The sequence below is a fragment of the Chelonia mydas genome, chromosome 6 (genome assembly GCF_015237465.2).
Source record: "Chelonia mydas isolate rCheMyd1 chromosome 6, rCheMyd1.pri.v2, whole genome shotgun sequence".
In the NCBI taxonomy this organism is placed as follows: Eukaryota; Metazoa; Chordata; order Testudines; family Cheloniidae; genus Chelonia; species Chelonia mydas.
This window is the reverse complement of record NC_051246.2, coordinates 71756134-71783787: the sequence shown is the minus strand read 5'-3', so window position 1 is coordinate 71783787 and position 27654 is coordinate 71756134. Positions and strand designations below refer to the sequence as shown.

General features: G+C 47.0%; 1 protein-coding gene and 1 long non-coding RNA gene across 19 annotated transcripts in view; one reads left to right on the top strand and one right to left on the bottom strand.

The window, feature by feature from the left end:
* Positions 1 to 8457: 8457 nt before the first annotated feature.
* On the bottom strand, positions 8458 to 12332 carry LOC119566435. 4 transcript variants are annotated; one of them, XR_006291853.1, is made up of 3 exons: positions 12043 to 12332; positions 9903 to 10135; positions 8458 to 9116 (listed from the first exon to the last, which is right to left on the bottom strand). It is a non-coding gene; the product is annotated as an uncharacterized LOC119566435 (long non-coding RNA). The 4 variants fall into 4 exon arrangements; XR_006291852.1 differs by having other exon boundaries at positions 9903 to 10111; XR_005225520.2 differs by lacking the exon at positions 9903 to 10135.
* Positions 12333 to 12336: 4 nt separating this feature from the next.
* The window catches only part of MGA (MAX dimerization protein MGA), a 94340-nt gene continuing 79022 nt past the window's right edge, over positions 12337 to 27654 (top strand). For 11 of the 15 annotated variants that reach the window (XM_043549854.1, XM_043549855.1, XM_037900437.2 and 8 more), the window contains exon 1: positions 12337 to 12664. The gene's annotated coding sequence lies outside the window, so the exon portion shown is untranslated. Of the gene's footprint in view, positions 12665 to 12700; positions 12859 to 25299; positions 25464 to 27654 lie in introns of those variants that run through there. The other 4 variants (XM_043549853.1, XM_043549851.1, XM_027818143.3 and 1 more) reach the window with 2 other exon arrangements.

The following is a 27654-nucleotide window of genomic DNA, read 5'->3' as shown; positions in this document are numbered from 1 at the left end:
TAATTGTAAAGAAGATATAATAATCTGTTATTAGAGAGAAAATCCTGTTCTCCATATTCATGGAATGTTGAATCAGGGAGATTTCAATTTTCAGAGTAGCAGCCGTGTTAGTCTGTATTCGCAAAAAGAAAAGGAGTACTTGTGGCACCTTAGAGACTAACCAATTTATTTGAGCATAAGCTTTCATGAGCTACAGCTCACCTCATCGGATGCATAAAGTGGAAAATACAGTGAGGAGATTTATATACACACAGACCATGAAAAAATGGGTGTTTATCATAGAGATTTCAATGGCATTAATTTGAATTCTGCTCTCAGTTACTCTATTGCCTTCTGTGGAGCTACAGGGTGTAACAGAGTGCAGAATTTGCCATTCTGTTTTGCATTAACCTTTTTGCATGCAAAGCCTAGAGAGACAGCCATATGTAAACTATTAAAGGACTCATTTATAAGGTCACCACCGAAATAGACAGGGAAGAAAAAGCAGCAATTACCAAACACATTCTACAACTGTCACTTTTTATTCTTTGCAACTTTTGCTGGTTCTTTGTCTTTCAGGATGTTTGTAGAGACACAAGGTGGGTGAGGGAATATCTTTTATTGGACCATCTTCTATTGGTGAAAGAGACAAGTATTCAAGCTCCACAGAGCTCTTCTTCAGGTCTTTGAGGTGCTCAAAACTGTGTCTCTTTCACCCCAATGGAGGTTGGCCAAATAAAAGATATTACCTCACCCACCTTGTCTCCTTCCTATCTTGGGACCAACACGGCTACAGCAACACTACAAACAACAAAGGATGTTTTAGAAATGTTAGTGATGATGATGTGATTCCTTTGTTCCCTTTCAGTACTGTCTATTCAGTGGTCTCTTTATTTACTAATTTAACCTAATTTAGTTTCATTTTTTATAGATGTATTGACTGGAATCATCAAAAATTATCTGGTGCATTTACACAATTTTAAAACAAAATACACAATATGCTGACTAATGTCAGCTCTAAGTCGACTCCCCAGAATGCATTCACCATCAGAAACTCCTCAAGCAAAAGCCTGAAGGCCTGATTCTCCACTGATACACACCTGGTGTAGACTATCTATCTGGTTTACTTACCAGGGCCCCGTTACCAATAACATCTGAGCCTCTCACAATCGTTAATTTATCTCCACATCACCCCTGTAGGTGTATGATGCAAATTGCACCTCCTTGCACTTACAGTGGGAGCTGCACCAGAGTGGTGACTTGCCTGCTGGGAATTCTACCTGCAGATGGCAGATTTAAATCCCAGCCAGTGGAACTGAGATCCACCAACAAAGGACATCCAGAAGATGGGCTGAAACAGGCACAGATTCATCCCCACACCAGCCCAAGTGCCTCCCTTATTTTGAGATTGTCAGGGGCCACCTTAGCCCCTGGCACAGGTTATGGAAGAACTGAGGGCAAATCCACTCTGTAAATGGGCCATTGCAGAAGCACAGAATTGCTGGGTTGTAAGAATGTGCTGGCCACTGCCCCTTCTGCCTGCCCTCCTGCACAATGCCTACTGTGCAGGGGCTGCATAGGGGATAGTGAAAGCACAGAACTAGGACTCTGACAGAGGGTGCCATGTGCTAGGGATATTTCTGACAGAAGAGCGTTATGCCAGCCCTATGGCCCCTTGGTACCAGTGCAGCCAAGGTTGAATCTTGTCTTTAAACAACCCTATAATTTATACAGGGCTCCAGAGCTCTTATTATTATTTAAAAACATGACTATTATAGAATTAATAATACTTGCTGTAAAATAATTTTTCACAAATCTGAGAAATCAGCACACACAAAAAAGCATTTACAGCAATTATTTCTAGCAACAAGCTAGCAGTTTTGGACTGCAAGCAGAGGTCAGCTAGGAGCATGAAAATAATATACACTGATATGTATATAGGCAGCTTCTTTTTGCACTAAAATTAACAGATGCTTATATAAATACTTCTACATTATTTTACTGATTAGCTCCTTCAAACTAGCTCTCCAGTGTATCTGCTCATCGCCTTTGGAAGAAAAGCAAAGTGTGAGGGAAATATTTACATTTTCGCCCGTTTTGCTGTCCTTAAACAATGAAATGCTGTCTCTGTGCGCCTTTGACAAAGAAAGAGCTCACTGTGAGGGTCAGAAATCTCAGGCTTTGCTGAAATTCTGGATTCTGCCTATAAATACAGTAGAAGTCTGTTCAACACACATCCTGGCTGCAAACAAAGACTGGCTCATCCAAATGTACCAGTCTGCATAAGGTGCTATAGGAAGCATGTGTCACCAGAGGAACGTTCAAAGAGCCATTCTCTTGGGTTGCCACCAAAATGCCAGCAAAGTAAGTTAACTGCCTCCAAGCTTCTATAAATGGGCTGCAAACGTTTTTTTAAAAAATTACATCTGCACCAACGAAGAGAGTGCTTAGAGGCAGAAGCAGCCATCACTGTAAAGAAGAGAAGCTGCCAGCCAGGCACTGTGAATGCCCCCAGTGGCAAACGTGGTATTTACAAAAGCAAAGAGAGTTGCTGGTGGAAGAGGCAAAGAGCTGCATGCTGGAAGCCTGCGCAATTATTCAAGGCAGGCTGATTATTCTGATTATTCTGATCTAGGACTCAGAAGCCAGCGTTAAAATAAATAAATAAACAAATTTAAAAAAATCCACATTCGGAGCCAGCCATTTTATTAGTCAGCATCTTTCACCCATTACAAGACACCACCACATATAATCCTAAACAAATATTCATTTGCTTTTCATGTGTTCCTGAATGGTGGGAGGACGAAGTACAGATCAAAAAAATCCAGGGCAGTTGAGAAAGGAGAGATGCCTGTAGCCCAGACTTTCACAGCCACATTCTCTCATCTCACCTACATGGCTACACCAATGTAATTCTACTCATTTCATTGGAGATGCACTAAGAGAACTGAGAGGTCACTTTGCCCTGTATCTCTTTGTTCAATAGACAAAGCTGTAGATTTGCCCTTCTGTTGATGCACCCCAGTGTGGCTAGGAATGTGCATAGCTCTTGGAACAGTGCTTGCCAGGGAACTGCTGGTGGTGGTGTGGAGAAGCCGAGGAAAGCCTGCATATTGCTTTTTGGAGTGCGTTGGTCTCCGTAGAGCAAAATAATGGAATGCAAAAGCAATTTTTAAAAAGTGGCAACAGTGAGGCAGATTTAACTTAAAGGGCATTTATGTACTTTAAGCATCCTGTGTGAAAGAGGAATGGTTGGCTTGGAATTCCTCCAGCCTGTGAGGTATTGAAAGTGGCTGCAATTTGCAGTATGTTACTGGATAGGCAATTTTTCATTGATCTCAGATTTAGCCAGTTCTCTCCATGTAATCAAGGAATAATAATGATCTCCCTGCAGGTAACATGCCTGCAAGCAAAAGCAAACATGAATTTTTATATAGCTGCATTATTATTTGGGGAAGGAATGTTTCACCCACAAGTGTAAAATCCATCATTTATGTTAACTAAAGGGTAGTATGATGGGATCCCTGTGGTATATTATTCCTCTCTCTTGCTATTCAGACAGCAACAGAATAGTTGGCTGATGCCCCTTCTACTGGAAAAAGGACAGGAGATTGGAAGGTCCTGTGGCAGTTGGGGAATGTCAGCTGGAGAACAGGGGGAAAACTGATCGGTGGGGGAAAGTGCTAAATACAACTGATAAAGGGGAAAAGACAAACCCTATGGAGATGTAAAGCGCCCCCTAGGGAATGGGGTAACTGGCAAAAAATAGGGGGCACTGCTTGGAGATTTGTTTTATTGTTGCCTCAGGGAACAATCATGCTTAGTCAAATAATAAGGGTGGATTGTACCTGTTAGGGCTGGGGTGGGGAACCTTTTTTCTACCAGGGGCCACTGACCCACAGAAAAAGTCAGTTGCGGGCCACACCCAACCCTGTGGGGGAGTGGGCACAGAGGCTCGGGGCTTCCCCTAGGCTCCAGGGTGGGGCCAGGAATGAGGGGTGCAGGTGGGGGCTCTGGGCAGGGGCTTGGAGTGTGAGTGTGGGGTCTGGGAGGGAGTTAGGGTGCAGGAGGGGGTTCTGACTTGGGGCTGGGTGTTTGCGGTGCAGGCTTTGGCTGGGCGGCACTTACCTCAGGCAGTTCCCAGTCAGTGGTGCTAAGGCAGGCTCCCAGAAAGAAGCGCCCACCATGTCCAGCCCCCAGGTGGAGGGAACAGGGGGCTCTGCACGGTGCATGCTGGCTGCACCCGCAGGCATTGCCCCCGCAGCTCCCATTTGCTACGGTTCCCGGCTAATGGGAGCTGTGGAGCCAGCACTGGTGGCGGGGGCAGTGTGGAGCTTCCCTGATCACTCCTGCGCCTAGCAGCCGCAGGGACATACCAGTCATTTCCGGGAGCTGCGCAGAGCCGACCGGACTTTTAATGGCCTGGCAACCTGGCGCTTGCGGCTCCAGCCCTGCAGTGGGGGAGCACCAAGGCTCGGGGCTTCCAGCCTGTGGCATGGAGACCTGCTGCGGGCTGAATGAAATGATGCAGCGGGATGGATCTGGCCTGTGGGCTGTAGGTTCCCCACCCCTGTGTTAGGGACTCCCACAGTGGGAGCCCTGCTGAGTCATGCCACCACAGAGGGAATTTCCAGAAGATTTGTGCTTCAAGTAGGCACAGTCCCTCCAGGAACAAGCTGGCACAAAGGGGCAGTGAACCCACTAATCCATTCCCTCTTGGTAGTACTATATGTGGTCCCCTCTGTGGGCAGTAGTTCTGTCTCCCCCACACCTCTTATAGGGTGGCCAGCACCACAGGGAACACTAGCTGGGGGCAAACCCTGTGCTCAGGAGAGTTCAGGAACTGCTGTTGTCCCTGACTCCTGTGCTAGGGTGGGGGGAGAGGGTAGCTTGTGAAGGGGGAAGGCTCCTTGCATCCGTTCCTCTCCTTGGGCAACCATGCTAGGCCACGTGAGTTAATTTCTACAAAAGCAGAAAAAGCTGGAGTTTATATTGGGAACCTCAAGTCAGGCAAAAGAGGGCCTGTGATGTCACAGGAATGAGAGACGTCTTTCTCACACAACACTAGTGCCAGGGACCATCTCTACTAGCTGGTCAGGGAAACCCATAGGATAAAAGAACATTGACAGCCTTGCAGACTCCCACAGGGAATGCTCTGGGAAACTATGGATTGTTGAGTCTATGAACACCACCACCCTGTGTGTGTAAGGTAGGAACCCCAAATAGTTGTTAGAGTGTTCTCACGTTTGATTAATTATGTATTAATTCTTAATACAGTTTTGTCCTATTCTTCCCTTTACTGTGACGTGTGCACAGTTCTTTGTTCTAAAATGCAGAGAATGGGACAAGAGGTCTACTTTTTTGTCCCACTGTCCTATCAACCTTCCTGGTCCCTCACCAAAACCCTTTCCATGACAACCCTACTAGTCTCCTAGCACTTTTCTTTGAAAATCTGATCAACCTACAGAGGGAAGGTAGGTTGTGAGGGACAGAGATAGGAATGGGCAGTGAAGGAGTTGGTGAGGACTGTGGGCTTTGGTACAGGCTTATTTTGAGCATCACCATGCCTTCAATTTATCTGAAGCTCAAAAGCTTGTCTCTCACACCAAGGGAAATATCTTTTATTGGTCCAATAAAAGATATGACCTCACTCACCTTGTCTCTCCAATATCTTGGGATCAACATGGCTCCAACAACACGGCAAACATCAATTTATCTAGAATTGAGGTTCCCAGGACTGAATGCAGTTTTCTAGGAACCTTTTCACCAGAGCAGTATAAAGACCTTCCCTTCTCTGAGATGGGATTCTTCTGCCTTTACAAACCAAAACCATGTTGTGTTCTTTTGCAGCCATATTGCACTGCAAGCTCATTTCTAATATGCTGTCCATGATTGACTTCAGATTTCTTTCAGCATTGCGGCTTTCCAAGTGTCTCCTTCTCAATAAATATTTGTGACTTATTTTATTTCCCCTGTATGTCTTAGCTTGCATTTGTCCAATTCAAATAACCTTTTTAGGTCTCTTTGTATTACTTCTCTCTTCTTTCTGGTGTTCGCAGGTTCTCCCAATTTAGTATCATCTGCAAATTTAATACATGTGCTATTTCCTCCATTCTTCTTGATAACTAAAGAATTTGTTAAATAAAATTGGATCTAACATCTGTCTCTTGTGGAATTGTGCCCCATTTACATTACAGATGCAATTGTGTCAAGGAACTGGTTAAAACATGGTTGTCCCTTAACCTGGTTACAAACAAGTTTCAATTTACAATGTAGATAAAATTAAAACCTCCAAAAATTTAGTCTTCAAAACTTTCTAACTAGGCTAAAGCCCACCAAGAAGCCTTCAAGACATCAGCCTGATGGAACTTTCTCCATCCCATGATGCCAACCATATCCCATAATTTTTGCACTTAAAAATCCCACAAACTCGTGTGGCACTTTTTAGTGTCTGACAGAAGCATGGAGCCCAAAGAGCTCTGCACTATTCTCATGAACACTGCAAATACAGGATGCATGAATATTCTGTGTTTTCACACCCACAGGAAGTGCCACAATAACCAGGGACACGAGAATGTCTTCAAAGACAGTTTACTGAGGGACATAGCAGAAAAAAATGTCAAGGTTGCTGGTGGCATTGGAGCAGCTGCAGATGGTGGAGCACCCGCTTCTAGGCCCGAGAAATGGGTAGCTGACTTGTCTCATGATCACATCATAATCTAGGTTTCGGATGACAAGCAGTGGTTGCAGAACTTTTGGATGCAAAAGGCCACATACCTGTATCTGTGTCCTTGTCTCAGCCCTCCAGCACAGGAACACCAGAATGAGAGCTACACTGACAGTGGAGAAACAAGCGGTGGACACACTGTGGAAACTTGTAATGCTGGTCTGCTACCAGTCAGTGGGAAATCCACAGTCGGGGCTGTTATCATGCAAGTGTGCAGGGCCATTGTCTCCAGCTACACAGGACTGTGACTCTCAGCTATGTGCAAGACATAGTGGATGGATCTGCAACAATGGGGTTTCCGAACTGAGGAGGAGCAATAGACAGCACACATATCCCTATTTTGGTACCAGCCCACTTTGCTACCACATACATCAACAGGGAGGGCTACTTTTCTACGGTTATGCAAGCACTGGAGGATCACTGGGGACGCTTCACCGATATCAGTGTGGGCTGGTCAGGGAAGGTGCATGATGTTTACATCTTTAAGAACACAGACTTGTTCAGAAAGCTGTAAACAGGGACATTCTTTTCTGACTGGCAGATTACCACTGGTGATATGGAAATGGGAGAGCCCACCCCTTGCTCCTTTGGCTCATGACACCATACAATGGCCACCCTGACAGCACGAAGGAAAGATTCAACTGCTGGTTTGGCAGGTGCAGAATGACAATTGAATGTGCTTTTGGTAGACTGAAGGGACGCTGCCAGTGTTTACTCAAAAGATTAGATCTCAGTGAGAAAAATATCCCAATGGTTATAGCTAAGGGCCTACCAAATCCATGGCCATGAAAAATGCATCACTGACCATGAAATCTGGTCTTTTGTGTGCGTTTACCTTATACTATACAGATTTCAGAGGGGAGACCAGCATTTCTCAGATTAGGGGTCCTGACCCTAGAAGGAGTTGCAAGGAGGTCACAAGGTTATTTTAGGGGGGTCACGGTGTTGCCCCCTTTACTTCTGTGTTGCTTTCAGAGCTGGGCAGCTGGAGAGTAGCGGTTGTTGGCCAGGCGCCCAGCTGTGAAGGGAGCACCCCACCAACAGCAGCACAGAAGTAAATGTGACAACACCATACCATGCCATCCTTACTTCTGCGCTACTGCTGATGGCAGCTCTGCCTTCACAGCTGGGCTCCCTGCCAGCAGCCACCGCTCTCCAGCTACCCAGCTCTGAAGGCAGCACCGCCGCCAGCAGCAGTGCAGAAGTAAGGGTAGCAGTACAGCAAACCTCCCCCTCCCCCCACAACTTCTTTTTGGGTAAGGATCCCTACAATTACAACACAGTGAAATTTCAGATTTAAATAGCTGAAATTTACAATTTTTAAAATCCTCTGACTGTGAAACTGACCAAAATGGACCATGAATTTGGTAGGGCCCTAGTTATAGCTGCATGTTGTGTCCTGCATAATATCTGGGAGGCAAAGTGGGAAAAGCTGCCACCAAGGTGGACGGCAGAGATGGAGCAGTTCTCCACTGACTTTAAACAACCAGTCACAAGGGCCATTACAAGAGCTTAACATGGAGCTATGCAGTTGAGGGACACTTTGAAAGAGCACTTTAATAGTAAGCCACAGTAGGGTTCTGTGTTGGAGTATGCTCTGGGCCTGTAGCTTTGGGTGCTTCTCAGAACTGTTGTGTTTGCCGTCCATTTATAAATATAACTGGGAGTTTTCTGAAATTATGAACTATGTGGTGCTTTGAATACCACTATGAATTCTGCAAAATTTGTTGTGAACTAATAAAGATAATTTGATCTTCCAAAACCAGAACTTTATTGAGTGGGAGAAAACAGTGCAGAAAATCAACGTGCAAAAAAACCCACAGGCAATGTTATACAAATTTTTAACATAAATTAACTTGGTGAAAATTTTAAACTTGAAAGGGAGGAAACATTCATGTCTATCTGAGTGCACAGATGTAGACCGTTGTGGCTATGCATACACCAACTGTGGTTCTCACAGGTCAGTGTATGTAAAGCAGTGGTTTTCCTTGCTGTCCCCCAAACATGTAGTAGCAGGGGTACTTATGTGCACTATGTTGCCATCTGGTATGTTGACGGGTCTAGGAAGTAGCGACCACGGAGTTCTCCAAAGACTGCAAAGGGCAGAGAATTGTGGATTTTTGGACCCGTAGGTCAACAAATTTCTGTAGCATTTGGGTTTGCTGCCTCGGAATATCCATTATGTCTGTGTGCATTTCCCTCTCCTTGTCTAGCTGGGACTCCTGACCTTTTTCCTGTCCTCTCTGTCCTTCTCCATACTGTCAATCATATTGGCCCTTCAAACCCTTTGTTCACAGTCCGATACAGCACTAGCTTGCAGGATTTTGCAGAACACGTGCTCTCCAGTTCTCTTTTTTCTCCTCCTCATTGTGGTCAGGCACACCCCTCAAGCCCTCCGTGTCAGAAGCTGCTGATAAAACCAGACAGATGTACCATTGGATTTACAGTTACAAGTGAAAGGTAAGTTTCAAAACTCTCTTCCCTTATTCCCATAAACGCTTTTACTAAGACACACTTAGTAACACTTCAGCTTTGGAGCGCCTCTACACAGCACTGCTCTCCAGCCCCCGTCATGGTGAGTATGGCCCACGAGGGGCAAGGCTGGAAAAGGATTTTCTGTTGCATGAAGCTATAAAATTTTGGTCCCTATTTCATGGGTATGAGTATAGGGCAATGGCACTGAATATTGGCACTATCTTCCACAGGTGGGGGTGATTTTAGCTGATCTCTCTCTCCTGTGGGTCACAAAAGTACAGAGAACACAGTTGCTACTGGCGTCCCAAAACCGCCCAGGCCCATATGCTGCTAGCCTGTTTACTGCAATGGTGCCAACCGAACTCACTGCAGAGTGGGAAAGTGTCCTGCTGCAGAGGAAGAAATAAGGAGCCATCTCTAGAAACCTACAGGAGAGGACTACAGAGATCCTACATGAAAATTTCATTGATATTTCTCTGGAATATAAAAGGGACATCCCCATGTACATAAACGAAGTGCTTCGCATGACTCCCTTCCCCACCTAATCCAACACGGGAATGAAAAACAGATGCTAACTCTACCTCTGTTTGTTGTATCTCTATCTCTTCTCATACAAATAAAACACTGAAAAGTTGATACCTCTGCCTTGTTAACTTGGGGATGGGCTGGGTGCCATCTTTAAATTTAACCATTGTTACTCAAAATACATGCACACACTTACTAGAGTTCAATTCCCTTTCATCAGGCTCATCCATGCTCAGGACAGGCTAGACTGTAGTGGAGTCGCAAATAGACCCTGCCACATGGCATGGCTGGAGTCCCCACTCAGGTCTTCCCCCTCCCTCCTTCTCCTCACAGTTCTTGGCAGGGATCTCTGTCTCAGGCGCCTCCAAGGTATTCAGAGCTGTCCATGGGGTGCTGGTGGGGTCTCTGCCAAGCGTGACATGCAGTTAGCTGTAAAAGCAGCAGATCTACGGGGCAGCACCAGATCTACTGTTGGCCTCCCTGGCCTTGTGGTATCCCTGGTGAAGTTCTTTCGCTTTCATGCAACACTGCTGTTGATCCTTGTTGTACCCCTTTTCCTGCAATCCCGGTACAATCTGCTCATAGATATCCCTGTTTCTATGACTGATCTGTAGCTGTGCTTGCACAGTCATTTATTCCCACAGGCCCAGGAGATCCAATACTTCCTGTTTACGCCAGGCAGGAGTGCATCTAGTGTGTGGAATCTGCATGGACGGTTGCACACAAAAAGGAAGAACTGCTAGATTTACCCTAAGGTGGGCAATTGGGAAAACACATTTCAAAACCACATAGGGATTTTTAACGTGGTATGTGGCTTCTGGTGGCCCTGGGCAGTGGAGTTTAAAATTGTTTCCAGATTGGTAAATATCACAGGGAATGGGGCATTGTGGGACAGCTGCTGGACGACAGTTAGGGTTGACACAGGTCATGCAGTGTCTACACTCACACTGCACCAACCTCAATAGGTTGACCACGGCTCTGTGCTGTTAAGGAGGTGGTTTTACTGTGTCTTGTGATGGGGTTGCTGGGTGGAGACAAATTTGAGTGTAGATACATGCATGCAGAGTTCGACATAAGGCAACATATGTCATCATGTGTAGTGTAGACCAGGCTATGTCCCATTTTCAAATAGCCTTACTCCCATTGAAAGTCAAGTGCATAATCAAATGAAAGTTAAGTGCGCAAATCATGTGAAAATTCACTTATACGTAGCTATTAATATATTTATGCATTCACTAAGTAGTCTTATATTGAGTTTTCTCTTGCTTGTATGAGAACATATATTTGGTGCAACCTTCAGTTAAAGCCTGACATTTCTTAAAGTGTTTCTTTGTACTAAAAAGTCTTTAATTTATTGGCTGTACGATAGTATTTTTTCTTCATCTCGTCCGTCCTTTGTCCTATATCCTTTACAACCAAACTATTTTTATAGCCAAAGAACTGAGGTATTTTATGAACAAACAATCCCCCCAACTTGTGATCATTCCGTTTCTTACTGGATATGTAACTATTGGTGTAAGGGGTGGCCAACCTGTGGCTCTGGAGCCACATGCGGCTCTTCAGAAGTTAATATGCAACTCCGTGGATGAAGCTACAGGTGCCAACTTTCCAATGTGCCAGGGGGTGCTCACTGCTCAACCCTTCACTCTGCCACACACCCTGCCCCCAACTCCACCCCTTCCCGCCCCCTCCCCTGAGCCTGCCATGCCCTCGCTCCTCCCCCTGAGCCTCCTGCTTGCCATGAAACAGCTGATTCTCAGGCTCAGGTTGGCCACTCCCGATTGGTGCAAATGATGTACTCATGTGCAATATATAAAGTGTTTAAGAGATTCCTCAGAAATATTACACATCTGATAAATGTACGTAAGCTATAACATAAACCTGCCCTTCTCTTGCAAAGGCCCTGCTAGTCTGCTTTGTGGAGGTCTAGCCACTGCTAAGCATCACCAGCCTCATTCCTTACTCCCTTAAACTGTTTTTTTGCAACTGATAGTGGAGTCCCGGATGAGGCTGCAGGTCTTCTGGAATGTTCATCCCGACGTTCTGTAAAGCAGCACCTCCAATGCTGGTGCCACAGATCTACGCGGAGGTGCCATCGGGGGGGGGGGGGGGGGGGAATGTGTCTGAGCCACCAGGAGGGTCCTCTGATCTCCGGCTTTGGCAGAGGCGTCCTGCCCGTTCCTGGGGCGCAGAGTCTGGGCTTTCAGGGGGAGCGGCGCTCGCGGAGACCAGGGGGCTGGCGCTCCAGAGACGGGCAGCGTGGGGGGCTCCCATGTCGGGAGGGATCCAGGCAGGGCAAGAGGCTGAGAGGGGAATGACGGGAGGCTTTCAAGTACCTGGCACATGAAGACACCTGCTCAGCACGCCCGGCCCGTCGGCTCGCCCCGCGGCTTCGGCTGCTCCCTGCCAGCTAGTCTCACGCCGAGCCTAGTCTCGCCGCCCGCTCCTCACCCGGCGAGCGACTACCTAACGGGGCTAGGCCGTTATTTGGGGCCGGGAAGGAGAGAATCACGTGAGCCCTACAGGCAACCAATGAGGAACGAGTTCTGTTTGGCCCACGCGAGAACAGCGTGTTTCCCTCGCGCAGGGGAGGGGCAGGAAGGGCGTGGTCAAGAGAAGGAACGGAAACTACGTGAACTAGTCACACAGCCAATCAGGAGGGCACTTGTGCGGCCGTCGCGAGGCCCGCTTGCTTTGCCTGTCCGCTGCGACCTCTCTAGCCTCAGCACGCGCGCCAAACATCGCCTGTTTCCAGGCTGCTGCCTCGCGCCGGAAGGCTCAGCTCCCACGGTGTGGGGGCGGACCCACCAGGCGAGGGGGGGGTGAGAGCACGTGACAGGGCCGACAGCCAATGAGAGAAGAGGCTGCGCGTGGCAGGCGAAGGCCTCAGGAGCTGCGAGCGGGGCTCGTGGGTTGCGGTGTGGCCCTGCGCCGCGTGGAGCTAGCGGCGGGAAGCAGGTAGGAGCTCGGAGCGCGCGACGGGATCCGCCCGGCATTTTCGCCCCCATTTTGAAGTTTTATTCGAGGAGGTGGCGTGAGGTAGGGGTGTCACGTGAGCTGGGTGGCCCAATCACACGGGATCGCTCTCCCCTGCGCCTGCCAGCGGCGGCTCGGCCTCCCGTTCTCGGGGACGCTTTTGAGGCGAGAGCGAGGTGGGCTACTCCCCGGGCGGTGGGAGGGGGCGCGGTGAGGGAGCGGCGGTTCTCGCGCAGGCTGGGCCCCTCCTTAGCCCCCGGGAAACGGCCCCCGCGAGCACGCGAACAGCAGGCGCCGGGAGGGGCGTGAGAGCGATCACGTGACCGAGCCCTGCTGCCGAGCGGCGGAAGGGGGACAGGGACAGAGTCGAGAGACAGACAGTAGCTACGCCGCCGCCGGCTGCATCCGGGCACCGGCGCGGGGAGCGCGGCCTGACCTCGCCCCGCTCCGGGAGGCGGCTGCACAAGGAGCTATCGCCCCTTCAGAGATCCTAAGCGCGCGGGGGGAGGCTGAGGGGGCTTTGCTGCGGCGAGGCTGGCCCCTCGCCAGGAGCCGCCCTGCTGCTGTCGATGTCCCCGTCGAGCAGATGGGACCCTGAGTTTACAGCCTTCTCGAGAAGCGCAGGGCGCCCTGCTCCGCACGGGCTGGGTGGCTGCGGGAGCGCGAAGCGCTGAGGCTCCTACCTCCACGGAGCTCGGGGCTGCGGATGAGAGGGGCGAGTCGAGGATCGAGGGAGCTTCGGGCTTCAGCTCAGTCCCTGTGGTTTATCTCGGTCACAGTCTGAGCTGTACAGATCTCCCTGGGCCTCCTGTGATGCTGGAGCCCTAACAGGTGAAACCACAGCAGAGTGTCAGTGTGCAAAGGCTCCATGGTCAACAGCGAACGTCCTCCTCAGAAGTCTGCTCTGAAGATCACAGCTCTGGCATGCCCCAACTGCAAACTGAAACCACACGCACGTGTGAGGAAGCGAGAACATCTCTAGTCTCAGGCATAACAGGGCCACAGATCTCCTTTTGTACGGTGTATGTGCATGGGGCATCCTGTATGTAGCTTGACTCTTCATTAAAATGGTGATTCTTGCTCTTTTCATCTGTGTTGCTGAAACACTTTTTTTCTGACATTTATTGTTGTGCTATAACCACTCTTTCCATTCTTTTGTTGCATGGATTTTTGTTTTACCTTGCATATTCTATTTAGTACTTTGCAGCTCTGTGTGCCACACATTCTAGTATATTCTTTGCTCCTTTATTTTCATAGGTTAGGTTATGGCAGCATAAAGTGAAGAATATGTTGATATATTTAAAAAATCTAATTTCAGATTGTGGGATTGCTTCCTTGGATGTACAGTCCTGATCAGATATACTGCATGAATTTTGTCTCCCTTGGGCATTATGATATCCTTTCCTATTGGGGATTATTAGAAGCAATACTTACTAGCAGTGTTACCAGTATTCAGTGTATCGGCCTCCGCGGTTCATGTGAGCCCTATGATGCTTGGGGTGGGGAGGGAGAATGGCAAGGCGATCTAGGTTCTATAGTTCACAGTGAGGATCCCAAGTTGATGGAGCATTATTGGACCTATGCCGTGGGAAAAAATCCAACGGGATTTTTCTTTCAGAAGGTGATCAGTGATTGGAATTCTCAGTCTCGGGTATTGGCACATTCTACCTTATTAGCGTTCCTAGAGAAGGTGGATGGGACTAGATATTAAACTACTGTACCTTTTTTTAAGACATGTTCTGGGTTAAATTGGTAGTCAGATTTGGGGTTGAAGAGTGGGGTGTTTTTTGTTGTTTTTTTTTTTTTTTTTTTGGCTGTGTGACTCTGTTAGCAAGAATCTGGTCATGGTGATGGGGGTGCTCTTCCATTTTCCAGTAAATTGGAAAACTGGAGCCGAACAATCTGCTACAGTCAGATTGTCTCTAAGGTGCCACAAGTACTCCTTTTCTTTTTGCGAATACAGACACTGCTGTTACTCTGAAACCAGTCAGATGATGTATCCCAAACAATAATATTTCTGTGGATTTTTTAAAAAACTACAGTCCTTTCCATTTTCTTTATTTCTGTGAGTTGAGGAGGGGGTGGCAATGGGATGGGAATAGGAAGGATGATGGAGGGTTGGGGTAAGAAGAAAGTAGTAAGAGGGATAATAGGAGGGAATAATCTGAAAAGGAACAGAGAAGAAAAAGAGGATGTAGAAAATCGGGGTAGATACATGAAACTGACCTAAATAAAATTGTGTCCTCTAGAAAAGCATTTGTTCATCACAAGAACCACTGTCTCCAGAAAAGGGAAATGGGAGGGCTAGAGAAGTAGGGAAAGGATTGCTGACCTAATTTGAGTTAAGAATATGACAGAAGGTAGGAGAACATGTGCCTTATAAAAATTTTACTTTTTTTTTTTAATTGGTGGAATACTGTCCCACTTTGACACGCTTTTATAGTATTAATACCTTTTTCCTTCTGTAACACTTTCCATCCAATGATCTCAAAATGCGTTGCAAACATTACACCTAACTATCTCAAGTTTAAGATGCGGAAACAGGCATGGAAATAAAGTAATTTGCCTAAAGTTATAGATAAGAAGTCTGTGACAGAGATGGAAACAGAATCCAGATCTCCTGTGGTGCACTAGTCAAAAGACCATCCTTCTCATTTTTCTCACCCCTTAAAAACTCAGGGCAACTCTTCCTCCAGCTAAAAAGTGATGGCCATAGGGCTTGTCTATACTGTTTATTTAGTTGGCTCAAATTGATTGCTAGATATTAACAACCTGGAGAGAACATACTTAGTTCTGAATTCAAATGAGCCTTCTCCCTTGTCTCAGGTTTCAGAGTAGCAGCTGTGTTAGTCTGTATCTGCAAAAAGAACAGGAGTACTTGTAGCACCTTAGAGACTAATACGTTTATTAGAGCATAAGCTTTCATGGGCTACAGCCCACTTCATCGGATGCATAGAATGGAACATATAGTAAGAAGATATATAGACATAAAGATAAATTAGAAGTTGCCATACAAACTGTGAGAGGCTAATTAGTTAAGATGAGCTATTCACAGGAGAAAAAAACTTCTGTAGTGATAATCAAGATGGCCCATTTAGACAGTTGACAATAAGGTGTGAGGATACTTTACACATATTGAATCTATTTCCCTAAAGTTATGACCCAGCCACTCACAGTCTCTATTCAAACCCAAGTTAATGGTATCTAGTTTGCATATTAATTCAAGCTCAGCAGTTTCTAGTGTGTTTTTGAAGGTTTTCTGTTGCAAAATTGCCACCCTTAAATCTTTTACTGAGTGGCCAGAGAGGTTGAAGTGTTCTCCTACCGGTTTTTGAATGCTATGATTCCTGATGTCAGATTTGTGTCCATTTATTCTTTTGCGTAGAGACTGTCCAGTTTGGCCAGTGTACATGACAGAGGGGCATTGCTGGCACATGATGGCATATATCACATTGGTAGATGTGCAGGTGAATGAGCCCCTGATAGTGTGGCTGATGTTATTAGGCCCTGTGATGGTGTCCCCTGAATAGATATGTGGGCACAGTTGGCAACGGGCTTTGTTGCAAGGATAGGTTCCTGGGTTAGTGGTTCTGTTGTGTGGTATGTGGTTGCTGGTGAGTATTTGCTTCAGGTTGGGGGGCTGTCTGTAAGTGAGGACTGGTCTGTCTCCCAAGATCTGTGGGAGTGAGGGATCATTTTTCAGGATAGGTTGTAAATCTTTGATGATGCGCTGGAGAGGTTTTAGTTGGAGGCTGAAGGTGACAGCTAGTGGTGTTCTGTTAGTTTTTGTTGGGCCTGTCCTGTAGTAGGTGACTTCTGGGTATTCTTCTGGCTCTGTCAATCAGTTTTTCACTTCAGCAGGTGGGTATTGTAGTTTTAAGAATGCTTGCTAGAGATCTTGTAGGTGTCTGAGGGATTGGAGCAAATGCGGTTGTATCTTAGAGCTTGGCTGTAGACAGTGGATCGTGTGGTGTGTCCTGGATGGAAGCTGGAGGCATGTAGGTAAGTATAGCGGTCAGTAGGTTTCCGGTATAGGGTGGTGTTTATGTGACCATCGCTTCTTAGCACAGTAATGTCCAGGAAATGGACCGCTTGTGTGGACTGTTCCAGGCTGAGGTTGATGGTGGGATGGAAATTTTTGAAATCATGGTGGAATTCCTCAAGGACTTCTTTTCCATGGGTCCAGATGATGAAGATGTCATCAATGTAGCGCAAGTAGAGTAGGGGTGCTAGGGGATGAGAGCTAAGGAAGAGTTGTTCTAAGTCAGCCATAAAAATGCTGGCATACTGTGGGGCCATGCGGGTACCCATAGCAGTGCCGCTGACTTGAAGGTATATATTGTCCCCAAATGTGAAATAGTTGTGGGTGAGGACAAAGTCGCAAAGTTCAGCCACCAGGTTTGCCGTGACATTATCAGGGATACTGTTCCTGATGGCTTGTAGTCCATCTTTGTGTGGAATGTTGGTGTAGAGGGCTTCTACATCCATAGTGGCCAGGATGGTGTTTTCTGGAAGATCACCGATGGATTGTAGTTTCTTCAGGAAGTCAGTGGTGTCTCGAAGATAGCTGAGAGTGCTGGTAGCGTAGGGCGTGAGGAGGGAGTCCACATAGCTAGACAATCCTGCTGTCAGGGTGCCAATGCATGAGATGATGGGGTGTCCAGGATTCCCAGGTTTATGGATCTTGGGAAGCAGATAGAATATCCCTGGTCGGGGTTCTAGGCATGTGTCTGCACAGATCTATTCCAGTGCTTTTTCAGGGAGTTTCTTGAGCAGATGGTGTAGTTTCTTTTGGTAATCCTCAGTGGGATCAGAGGATAATGGCCTGTAGAATGTGGAGGTAGAGAGCTGCCTAGCAGCCTCTTGTTCATATTCCAACTTATTCATGATGACGACAGCACCTCCTTTGTCAGCCTTTTTGATTATGATGTCAGAGTTGTTCCTGAGGTTGCTGATGTCTGTGTCTTATCTCCTCACTTGTTTTTGTTGTTTCTCTTTCGCTCCTGGCTTGTTCTTTCAGTTTCATTTATGCCTTTGGGTGAGTGCCCCCTGCAGATAGTACATTTTTGATAATGCTTGTAGTAAGAAAGTGTAACTGATGAGAACTGCCTGATTCTTGTCTGTTTCATTTTCCTTCTGCCACAGTTGCTATGACAGGAAGCACAAACATGATCTTCCCCTGCTTTATTCCTCTGTTCTATAACTTTCAGAATGAAGAGGGTAAGGAGTGGTTAAAAATATAGCAAGCTTATGGTGACCCCCTGAATAGAGAGTGTACAAAAGACTTTATGATAAAATTTGCTGAAAATAATATACAATGATATATCTTTTAAAAAACACAACTAAAAGAGCATTCTATTTATCTATATACGTAAAAATAATCACCACTTTTGAGTGAAAACTAACTTCTTACCATTTTTTCCACTCGTTTGTGCACACTGGTTTGTTGTAAGCCCTAATCCTGCAATGCCCAGTAGATACCTGCACAGTTCTTCAGCCAGTACTGCAGTGTGGATTGCCAACTAACACTCCAGTCCATGCTCTTCTCTTTGTGTTAACGCCTTAGTTTCTGTATAAAGAAAGATGGTTTATACTTTGGTGATTGCCTGCTCTAATTTCTATACAATAATCCCTTACTTATGCCAGTTTCTGATATGATTCAGCATATAACGATGATAGGGCAAGATGTGCCCTAAGTTATGCCTCTACAACCCTGTCAAAGTCCATGTGGCTTTGTGAGCATAACCAAAGGATGAATTTAGATCAGTTTGTTTCAAATATAATATCTCCAAACATTAGTGAATAGAATGAGTTGTTTACTCCTTTAGATAACACAAGAACCATGGGTCACCCAATGAAATTAATAGGCAGCACATTTAAAACGAACAAAAATAAGTACTGCTTTACACAACGCATAGTCAACCTTTGGAACTCATTGTCAGGGGATGTTGTGAAGGCCAAAACTATAACAGTAAAAAAAAAAAAAAAAAAAAAAACCTAGATGAGTTCATAGAGGATAAGTCCATCAACAGCTATTAGCCAAGATGGTCAGGGATGCAACTCCATGCTCTGTGTCCTTAGCCTGTGTTTGCCAAAAGTTTCAGTGGACGACCAGATGGATTACGCGATGATTGCCTGTTGCATTCATTCCCTTTTAAACACCTGGCATTAGCCACTGTTGGAAGACAGGATACTGGGCTAGATGAACCATTGGTCTGACCCAGTATGCCATTCTTATGTTAATATATCTGGGTTCCAGAGGTGACAAACTTACTTGTAATATGTTTGTTACAGGTTCTCCAAAGTGGCAAAAGATTAATGAATGTAGCTATTTGGGTTACATAATTTTTTTAGTGCTTATATAGGATGGAACACTCTTAGTTCTGGTCTGCATTAAAGAGATCAATATACTGTAATATACCTCAAATCCACTCTGAATTCACACAGGAGTGCTTCATTTGATTATCAGGAATGCAATAATTGATTGAAGTTACCTAACAACTTGAAGAGGTAAATCTTCAACTGACTGAGATTCAAGCGATTGCCATTGCGGAGGCATCGCACTGATACAATAAGTGTAGTCATTTGAATCTCCTTAATTGAAGGTCTCTCTTCTGCTTCAGTGCCACCCAGGGGCGGTGAGTTATATACACTCGTGCCCGGGCTCCAGCAATATTCATGGCCCAGGGGCCTGGCTCCACTAATGTTTGGGGCCGGGTCTCTCCCCTGGCCCCGTCTACTGCCCTCCGCACCTCCCCCGAATGTTTCCCAGCCCCCTCTTGCTGCCCCGTGCTCAGGTCCCCCGGAGCCTGCTGCTCATGCTGACTCTGCTCTGCTGGCTCCCTGCATCAACTGCTGCTGCAGGGTCCTAGTGCCCCCCTCTCACTAATGGCAGGACAGGCTGCCCTTACCCTGCCCTTCTGCCCTAGTCCTGAGCCTCTCCAACGCCCCAAACCCCTCAACCCCAACCCCAGACAGAGCCCTCATCCCCCCCCGTACCCTAATCCTCTGTCCCAACCCTGAGCCCCCTCCCAAACCTCTCCTCAGCCCCACAGCCCACACCCCTTCCCACACACCCCCTCCTGCCCCTAAACTCCCTCCCAGAGCCTGCACCCCCACCCTAGCCCAGAGCCTGCACCCAAATTCCCTCCTGCACCCCCACTGCTTGCCCCAGCCCAGAGCCTACACTCAAACTCCGTCCCAGACCCTGCACCCCTCTTCCCCTCCTGCACTCCTACCCCAGCCTGAAGCCTGTACCCCAGACCCCCTCCCCCACCCAAACTCCCTCCCAGAGCCTGCACCCCCACTCCTTGCCCCAGCCCAGAGCCTACACCCAAACTCTGTCCCAGAGCCTGCACCCCATCCCCTCCTGCACCCCTGCCCCAGCCCAGAGCCTACACCCAGCACCCAAACTTCATCCCAGAGCCTGCACCCCAGACCTCCTCCCAGAGCCTGCACCCCTCCTGCACCCTAATCCCCAGCCCAGGTCCTGCACCCCAGACCTCCTCCCCCCACCCAAACTCCCTGCCAGAGCCTTAGGCAGGTGGGGGACGGAGTTTGGGGGGGGGTGGGTTCTGGGCACCACCAAAATTCCTACAAATCTGCCACCCCTGGTGCCACCGTGCCCCTTTCAGTAGTATGGTCAGAGTATCTCCCTCCTCAGAAATGACCTTGTAGCATATGTCCGCTTGTGCCATACAGTTCTTCAGCTAGTACTGCAGTATGGATTGCCAAGTAAGACTCCATTCCATGTTCTTCTCTTTGTGTTAAAGGCTTCCTTTCTATATAAAGAAAGATGTTTTTTCCTCCAATTCTAACTTTTGAGGTCATGCTTTATAATAGGTCATGTACTACATTAAGTCTTGTTTTGTTTAATACAAAATTATGTACTGTTTTGTTTTTAATTAAATTTCAATTACCACCCTAATGCAGCTTGACACAAGTCATGAGTACAAAGGTAATTATCTAGCAAATAAGCAATATATCCATCGCCATTTTTAATATACTAATGCACAATTAATAAGAATCTGAAAATATTAAAGCTATATAATTGTTTAAATAAATGTATGTAGTTATAGTATACCCTCCTAGGTAGCAAAAAGCTGTACCCAATCTAGTGTAAAGGCTCTATTTAGTTGTAAATCAACATGTTTAAATGGTTATATTAACCAATGAGAAGGCACCTTTCTTTAGCAGATAACTGAAGTACAAATGGAAAAGTTGATCAAAATCCATGATTTAGATCACCTTGATGTAAATCAGAGGTCGCAAACACACGGCTCACTTTTTCTGCAGCCCACCAGCTCCCCGCGGCACCCAGCGGCGTTTACCTAGAGTGGCTCCAGCCCGGCGCGTACTGGGGGCAGGGCAGGCTCCCTGCCTGCCTTGCCCCCGCACGGCTCCAGGAAGCGGCTGGGACCTGGGGAAGGAGGGGCACAGTGTTGCCCTAGCCATGCCTCCAGGTACCTCCCCCGAAGATCCTATTGGCCGTGGTTCGGGGAAGGGGTTGGAATGGGGGCAGGGAAGAGGTGGGGCAGGGGCGGGGCCTCATGGAAGGGGTGGAGTGGGGGTGGGGTGGGGCAGTGATGCGGTCCTCGGGCCAATGCACTAGTCCTCATGTGGCCCTCATGGTCATTTGAGTTTGAGACCCCTGATGTAAATCCATCCACCCTGATTGAAAGGTGGTCTAATTTCACCGTAGCATCTCCAGCAACTCTGTATTCATTTTAAAGTTTATTCTGTAAATTTCCAAAATAGTAGTATCCTGTAATCCAGGGATGGCCAACCTGAGCCCGAGAAGGAGCCAGAATTCACCAGTGAACATTGTCAAAGAGCCACAGTACTATGTCAGCAGCCCCCCATCCGCTACCCCCCATCCAGCTCCCAGCACCTCCCACCCATCGCTGGTCAGCACCTCCCCCTCCCCATGCCTCCTGCCTGCTGCAATTAGCTGTTTCACAGTGGGCTCTGGTGGGGAGGAGGGAGGGCATGGCAGGCTTGGGGGAAGGGATGGAGTGGTGGCAGGACCTGGGGCAGAGAAGGGGGTTGAGCAGTGAGCAGCACACTGGAAAGTTAGCATCTGTAGCTCCAGCCTCGGAGTCAGCGCATATGCAAGGAGCCGCATATTAACCTCTGAACAGCTGCATGTGGCTCCGGAGCCGCAGGTTGGCCACCCCTGCCTGTAATCAGTTACAACAGTTGGGTTGTCTTCTACAGTAAGGCCTTGTCTGTTTGCGGAAATAGACCAGCATCACTATTCCGCTAAGGTATTCTGAAATACCTCTCCCATGTGGATTCTGTAATAAAGTCACTTAATTCTGGTATAATTATTCTGCTTTGTAAGTGTGGAGTAATGATTCTGGAATAAAGTCACTTTTTATTTTGGAAAAATGTCCATATGGGGAGTTGTTCTGCTGTAGATATTCCAGAATAGCTATCCTAGTCAATTTCCCCATGTAGACAAGCCCTAACACTATACCAAGGGGATGGTTCTTTCTCTTTCTCCAGTGCCAGGAAGCAGAATAGTGCCACAAAACATTTCTTTGAAAGGAGGTGTCTAGTAGTGCTGGAAGCAAACTGAATCTGACTAGAATAGCATGACCCTGATACTTCCTCTAGGCTAGCAAACTTTGTAGCCATAATTCACCACTGGAGTTAGCAATGATGGAAGCTTTAGTACAGAGAAAGGTTAGATGACGGTGGTAAAAACCCCTTAGACATGTCTGGGCTAGTGCTCCCAATGTAGGTACCACCAGTGGAGTTACACCAACAAAGTCCTAAGACTAAAAAATTTGCCAGTGTAGATAAGGCCTTAGATTTATGCTGTGGCATATAGAGTAAGAGCTGTGTGGTACAACTTCTTAGGGGAGTAGACGTATTTAAAGAGGAAAGAAGTGGGAAAACTACAGGAGGATAGGAGCAGAGGTGAGACAAAGAAGAGTGAAACAGCCAAGAAACAGACATATAAGATATGAGGATCAAAGGGCATGTATTGATTTAAATCATTCATTTAAATCATGAATTTTGATCAACTTTTCCATTTGTACTTCAGTTATCTGCTAAAGAAAGGTGCCTTCTCATTGGTTAATGTATCCATTTAAGTCATGTTGATTTACAACTAAGTAGAGCCTTTATACTAGATTGGGTACATCTTTTTGCTGCCTAGGAAGGTACACTATAACTACATACATTTATTTAAGCAATTTTATAGCTTCAGAGAAAATAGAAGAATAAACACAAGGAAAAAAACAAAGAGGAAAAAGAGTAAAAAAACAAAAGACTGCAAAAGAATCAAAACCAAGAGGAGGCATACAAGACTCTTAACCCAGTGATAGGTTTTAAACTTACATATGGTTTAAATAAATGTCTTCTACATTAAGGCTACTGGAATACTTGCTTGACTTTCCAGTTTTTCATTCTACTTCCACTTGATATTTGGAAAACAACCGCTGATGCATTTCACTGCTTACTAGATGAAAATGGTCTTCTGTGCAGAGAAGTTCTAGTAACTTCTAAGAATACTATTTGAAGCCTTTCCAAAGACAGTGACACCACACCCATGCTAAATAAATAACAGCAGCCTCTTGTGATTTGCATGATTCTTGTAATGTTAGAAATAAAAAAAGGGAAAAACCCAGCGTGTCTTTCTGGTGAAGATATGTTAATAATTTAGTATTGTAGAATAAGGGGGCTCCGTTTTAGTAGTAGAACCGGTATTTCACATTGACTTTTGCAATGACGTTAGGTATTTAAACAGTTTTTGTACAGTGGTGATAGATTTAATCTTTAGCCTGCTGTCTCCTAGCATTTTACTTTCAAGTCTTACTTCACCGTTCCTGCCTTTTTGATCTAAAAGGGCAAAGGGAAAATATTTTGTCTGCTCTGGAGAGAATGATAACTATCCAGGTTTTTAAATCTGATGCATATGTGTCTATTGTGCCTGAAAAAATGGATTGGTTTGTGCAGTTTCTTTGTGATGCTCTTGGAATCCAAACTATGAGAGATTATCCCAAATGCATATGAATAAGCTTCTGTTGCCTAGAAACAGTCATGGGAGGGCTGGCCTTCCCCAATGTTATATTCGGCTTGCCAATTCTCAGTATTGAAAATTGGATTTGAATGGCAAAAAGAAAATAATGCTAACAGAACTGAAATAGATGCTTTGATAACATTACTTGTTATGATTGGTCATCTATTCAATGCAAATGTCTAGGTTGCTGGTGCTTTGGTAGCTTGACATTGAACTATCCGTTAGGTTCCCTCAACTTTCTTTTTTTGGCACCCTATAATAAATAACCCTGTTTCTCCGATGCTGCGAGCATAGTGTTTTTAAGGTTAAATGACCAAGTTGACGCTCCTTTTTTTTTTTTTTTTTTTAGGGCTGTTCAAGTTTTGCAGATAAAATAAAATATATCAAGGTGTATTTTATTAACCCTGGTTTTTAAAGCTAAGAATTTTTTTTCAGACATTAAACAGGTTTTCACCTATTAGAATTTTCCTTTGCTGGCTTTATACTCAAAAGCACTTGGCTTGTTCTTGATCACAAAATTTGATGTTGGTTTCTTCTAGATGCCCAAGCACTTCCACCCTTGAGGTGGCCTAGGAGAATTTTTAGATAATATAAAATATAGATAATATAATATAGACTGGAATTTTAATGCCTACAGTGTGTAATGTGCAATTGTATGTCATGCAAATACAGATTAAAATACAAAAGTAGACATTGTGAGATATTTGCCATCAGATTAATAGTTAACTGCTAATGATTTTTAATTTAAAACATGGTTTACAAGCTCTTTGTTAGAAAAGAATGCTCTGGGGCATGCAGCAAGGGCTATGCTGGCCCCTCACCCCTTTTTAAATATACTTTTTAAGAGAAGTGATCCCTAGAAGAAATACGTTGTTGGAGAGCCGTACAAAACAGCCTAACACAAATTTGTATTGACCTGTACAGGAGCAGTGTTTCAATACATACAGAAGAGAGGGAGGGATAGTTCAGTGGTTTGAGCATTTGCCTGCTAAACCCAGGGTTGTGAGTTCAATTCTTGAGGGGGCCATTTAGCGATCTGGGGTGAAAATTGGGGATTGGCCCTGCTTTGAGCAGGGGGTTGGACTAGATGACCACCTGAAGTCCCTTCCAACCCTGCTATTCTATGATTCTGTGACCTTGCAGTGTTTGATAGTTGTCTCTGTTGCATGTTTGCCTCACTTGACAGTAGTTCTGCGCCCAGTGAATGCTCAGGAGACAAGTGGGGCGCCCAGCGGGCTGAGCTCTGCAAGGGGGCCAGCCGGGGTTAGATTTAGACCCTGTGTATGGGGAGGGGCAGCTCCGTCTGCAGAGGCGGCCCCTCGCTGTCGGAGCGCGCCCAGGGGATGGGGGCCGACCTGCGGCCGCTCTCTGGTGCGGGGAGCAGCGAGCTCCGGAGCCTCGAGTGGCGCGATGATTCCGGCGGCGGGGGGCACGGGAGCTGGCCGGGGCTTCGATGGCAGCGTCTCCCCGGGGGCGGCGCAGCGCGTGCAGACGACGGCTTCTCTTCGAGAATCTTCCCCTTTCCTCGCCTGTGGGCGGGATAGGCCCGGGCCCAATGTCTGGAGGGGGCCCGACCCTGGCATGTGACGGGTGGGCGGCCAGGCGGGAGGGAGGGGAAACGCAAGCCACCATTGCGCCTGCGCGGAGTGCAGCGTCGTGACGTCATGCGGGTGCGCACGCACGTTCCCCCCAGCTGGTGGACACACGGTCCGTGTGAAGAGAAGGGGGGGAGCCCTCTCTCTCCGGCGCACGGTAACTGCGGGGAATGGGAGGGGGTGGGGGTGCCAGGACCGGGACTGCCGGGCCCCGCCTTCGAGGTGGTGCACGCAGGTTCTCATGCGCCTCCTGCTGGCCGTGCCAGCTGCGAAAATTAACACCAGGCGCAGCCACGAGGCTGCAGGGCCCGTGCGCAGGCATCTGCCTCAGACCCCAGTGACAGCGCGAAGCGCCGGCCGGCCCTGTGCTGTAGCGGGCACGTGGCGCGGCTCCTCGCACCGTGTCCTCTTCGGTGCAGCGCGGCCGGGAGGCGGGGGCTGCAAGGCGCGAAGCGCCTTCGAGTGCCTGGGGGTGGGCCAGGCCCTGCGCGCTAGCACCGGGCCTGGCTCCAGCTGCCCGCTCGCGCCACTGCTGCGGCCTCAGCTGCAGCGCGATGCGCCTCCCATCCTGTGGCCTCCTCCTACCCAGTGGGCAGGACCTCCAGGCCCCGCTGATGACGGGGTCAATAGGCGGCGGCTGTAGAGGTCAGCGCGGGGTGTCTGCCGGGCCCCGCTTGTGCGCTGGGCTTCAGTGAGGCGGAGCTTGCGGATCTTCCCCGTCCCGAAAACCCGGGTTAGGGCCGCTGCGCCTTCGCTGGCCGCGGCGACTCCTGGTAGAAGCCGATGAGCGCCCGCCCGCCGGGAAACCCATCCTCGCCGACCCGAGGCCTCCCGGCATTCCGTCTCCGCCCCAGAAAGCAGCTTCTGCTCAACCAGCTCCTGACCGAGAAGCCACCTGCTCCCGCTGAGCTCCGTGCGGGGCCGGCACCTGTTGCGCCAGTCCTGCCAGCCGCGGGCTCGCAGAGCGAGGTGCTGCCGAGTGTGCCGGGCTGCAGCGCGGCGCCGTCCGACACAGCCACCCTGCGGCAGCCAGGAACAAATGTTCCCGCTGACTTCAACAGCAGCGCTCTGCGCACATCTCTTGCTGTCGTTGGGCTCATCTCTCTGGCTCTCATTGGCAGCTGGCGATAAATACTCTCAGCTCCTGCCATTACAGGGGCTGTGACGTCCGGCTCGTTGCCAGTCTCCCACTCTCATTTGCTTTTGTGGACACTGGGAGAGATTTGTGATTGAGCGTGCATTTTATCTGCATGCTCAATATTATTATGAATGTGTTCTGTGAATGTGCATGTGAGAAGTGTCCTAAAACGGGTGGCATGGATTGAACACATGTACAAGGTCATATATAGGGAATTCTGGGTCTTAGCACCTGTTGTCTGTTTGTAGATTAGTAAACTATTTATTTGGCATGTGATTTTCAAATATGTGTGGCCTTAACACTTAGCACTTCTCTAGTATCTTCTGTATAAAAATCTTAATCCACTTTACAATGGTCCCTATCCTTTTTTGTGTGTTCACGGGGGTCAGCCATCACATATCTTATTGCAGAATCAGAGCAAAATTTTCACAACACAATTGCGCAAAACTTGAAAAGCAATTAGGTTTTGTATTATTCAAGCCCCCGAAAGGATCTGAAAAATTTTTAATGCATGAAAAACCCCTACACTATCCATTCTTCATCTCCCTGTGCCTTTGAAAACCAAACATAAAACCACAAGAACTTGAAACTTAAGTATCTGAAAACATACCCAGGATGAAAATGTATCCTCAAACTTAAATGTAACTTTGTTACTACTGCATTTGTAAATAAAACAAATTCCTTTTATGAAAGGAGAATATGAACAATTTGGGGTTGACTGTCTTTTTTTTTTCTCGCTCTGCTTCTTCACATGATTGGCATGGGCATGCTGATTATCCATGAAAAGTCTGGGACCCTTGCAGTTTGGGAAATACACCATACATGAAATCTGCTGTTTTCATTTTAGTAGATTGTGTAGGAGAAATGGAAATTTATAGTCCAGTAGTTCAGCAATTTAGCTTTTGTGTATATAATTATTTAAATATGTGTGGGTGGAGAGGGGGAGATTGCTTGCTAAATCAGAAGCTGAGAATAGTTTTGAATATTTTCTGATAAATATGAATAACACAAGTTGGAAGTAGTACACTTAGTTCTCTCTTTTTTTAGTTTGTTGGAACTTATTGTAGTTCGTTAATCCCTTTTTGAAACACAGGCACAGCCATCCCAATTAATGAGACATTTCCTATTATATTGCATATGACGAGTCTTGCTCCCCCTTGTACAAGTTCATCCGTCTTCAAAAACAGTGGAATTGATGCAATTTCATGCA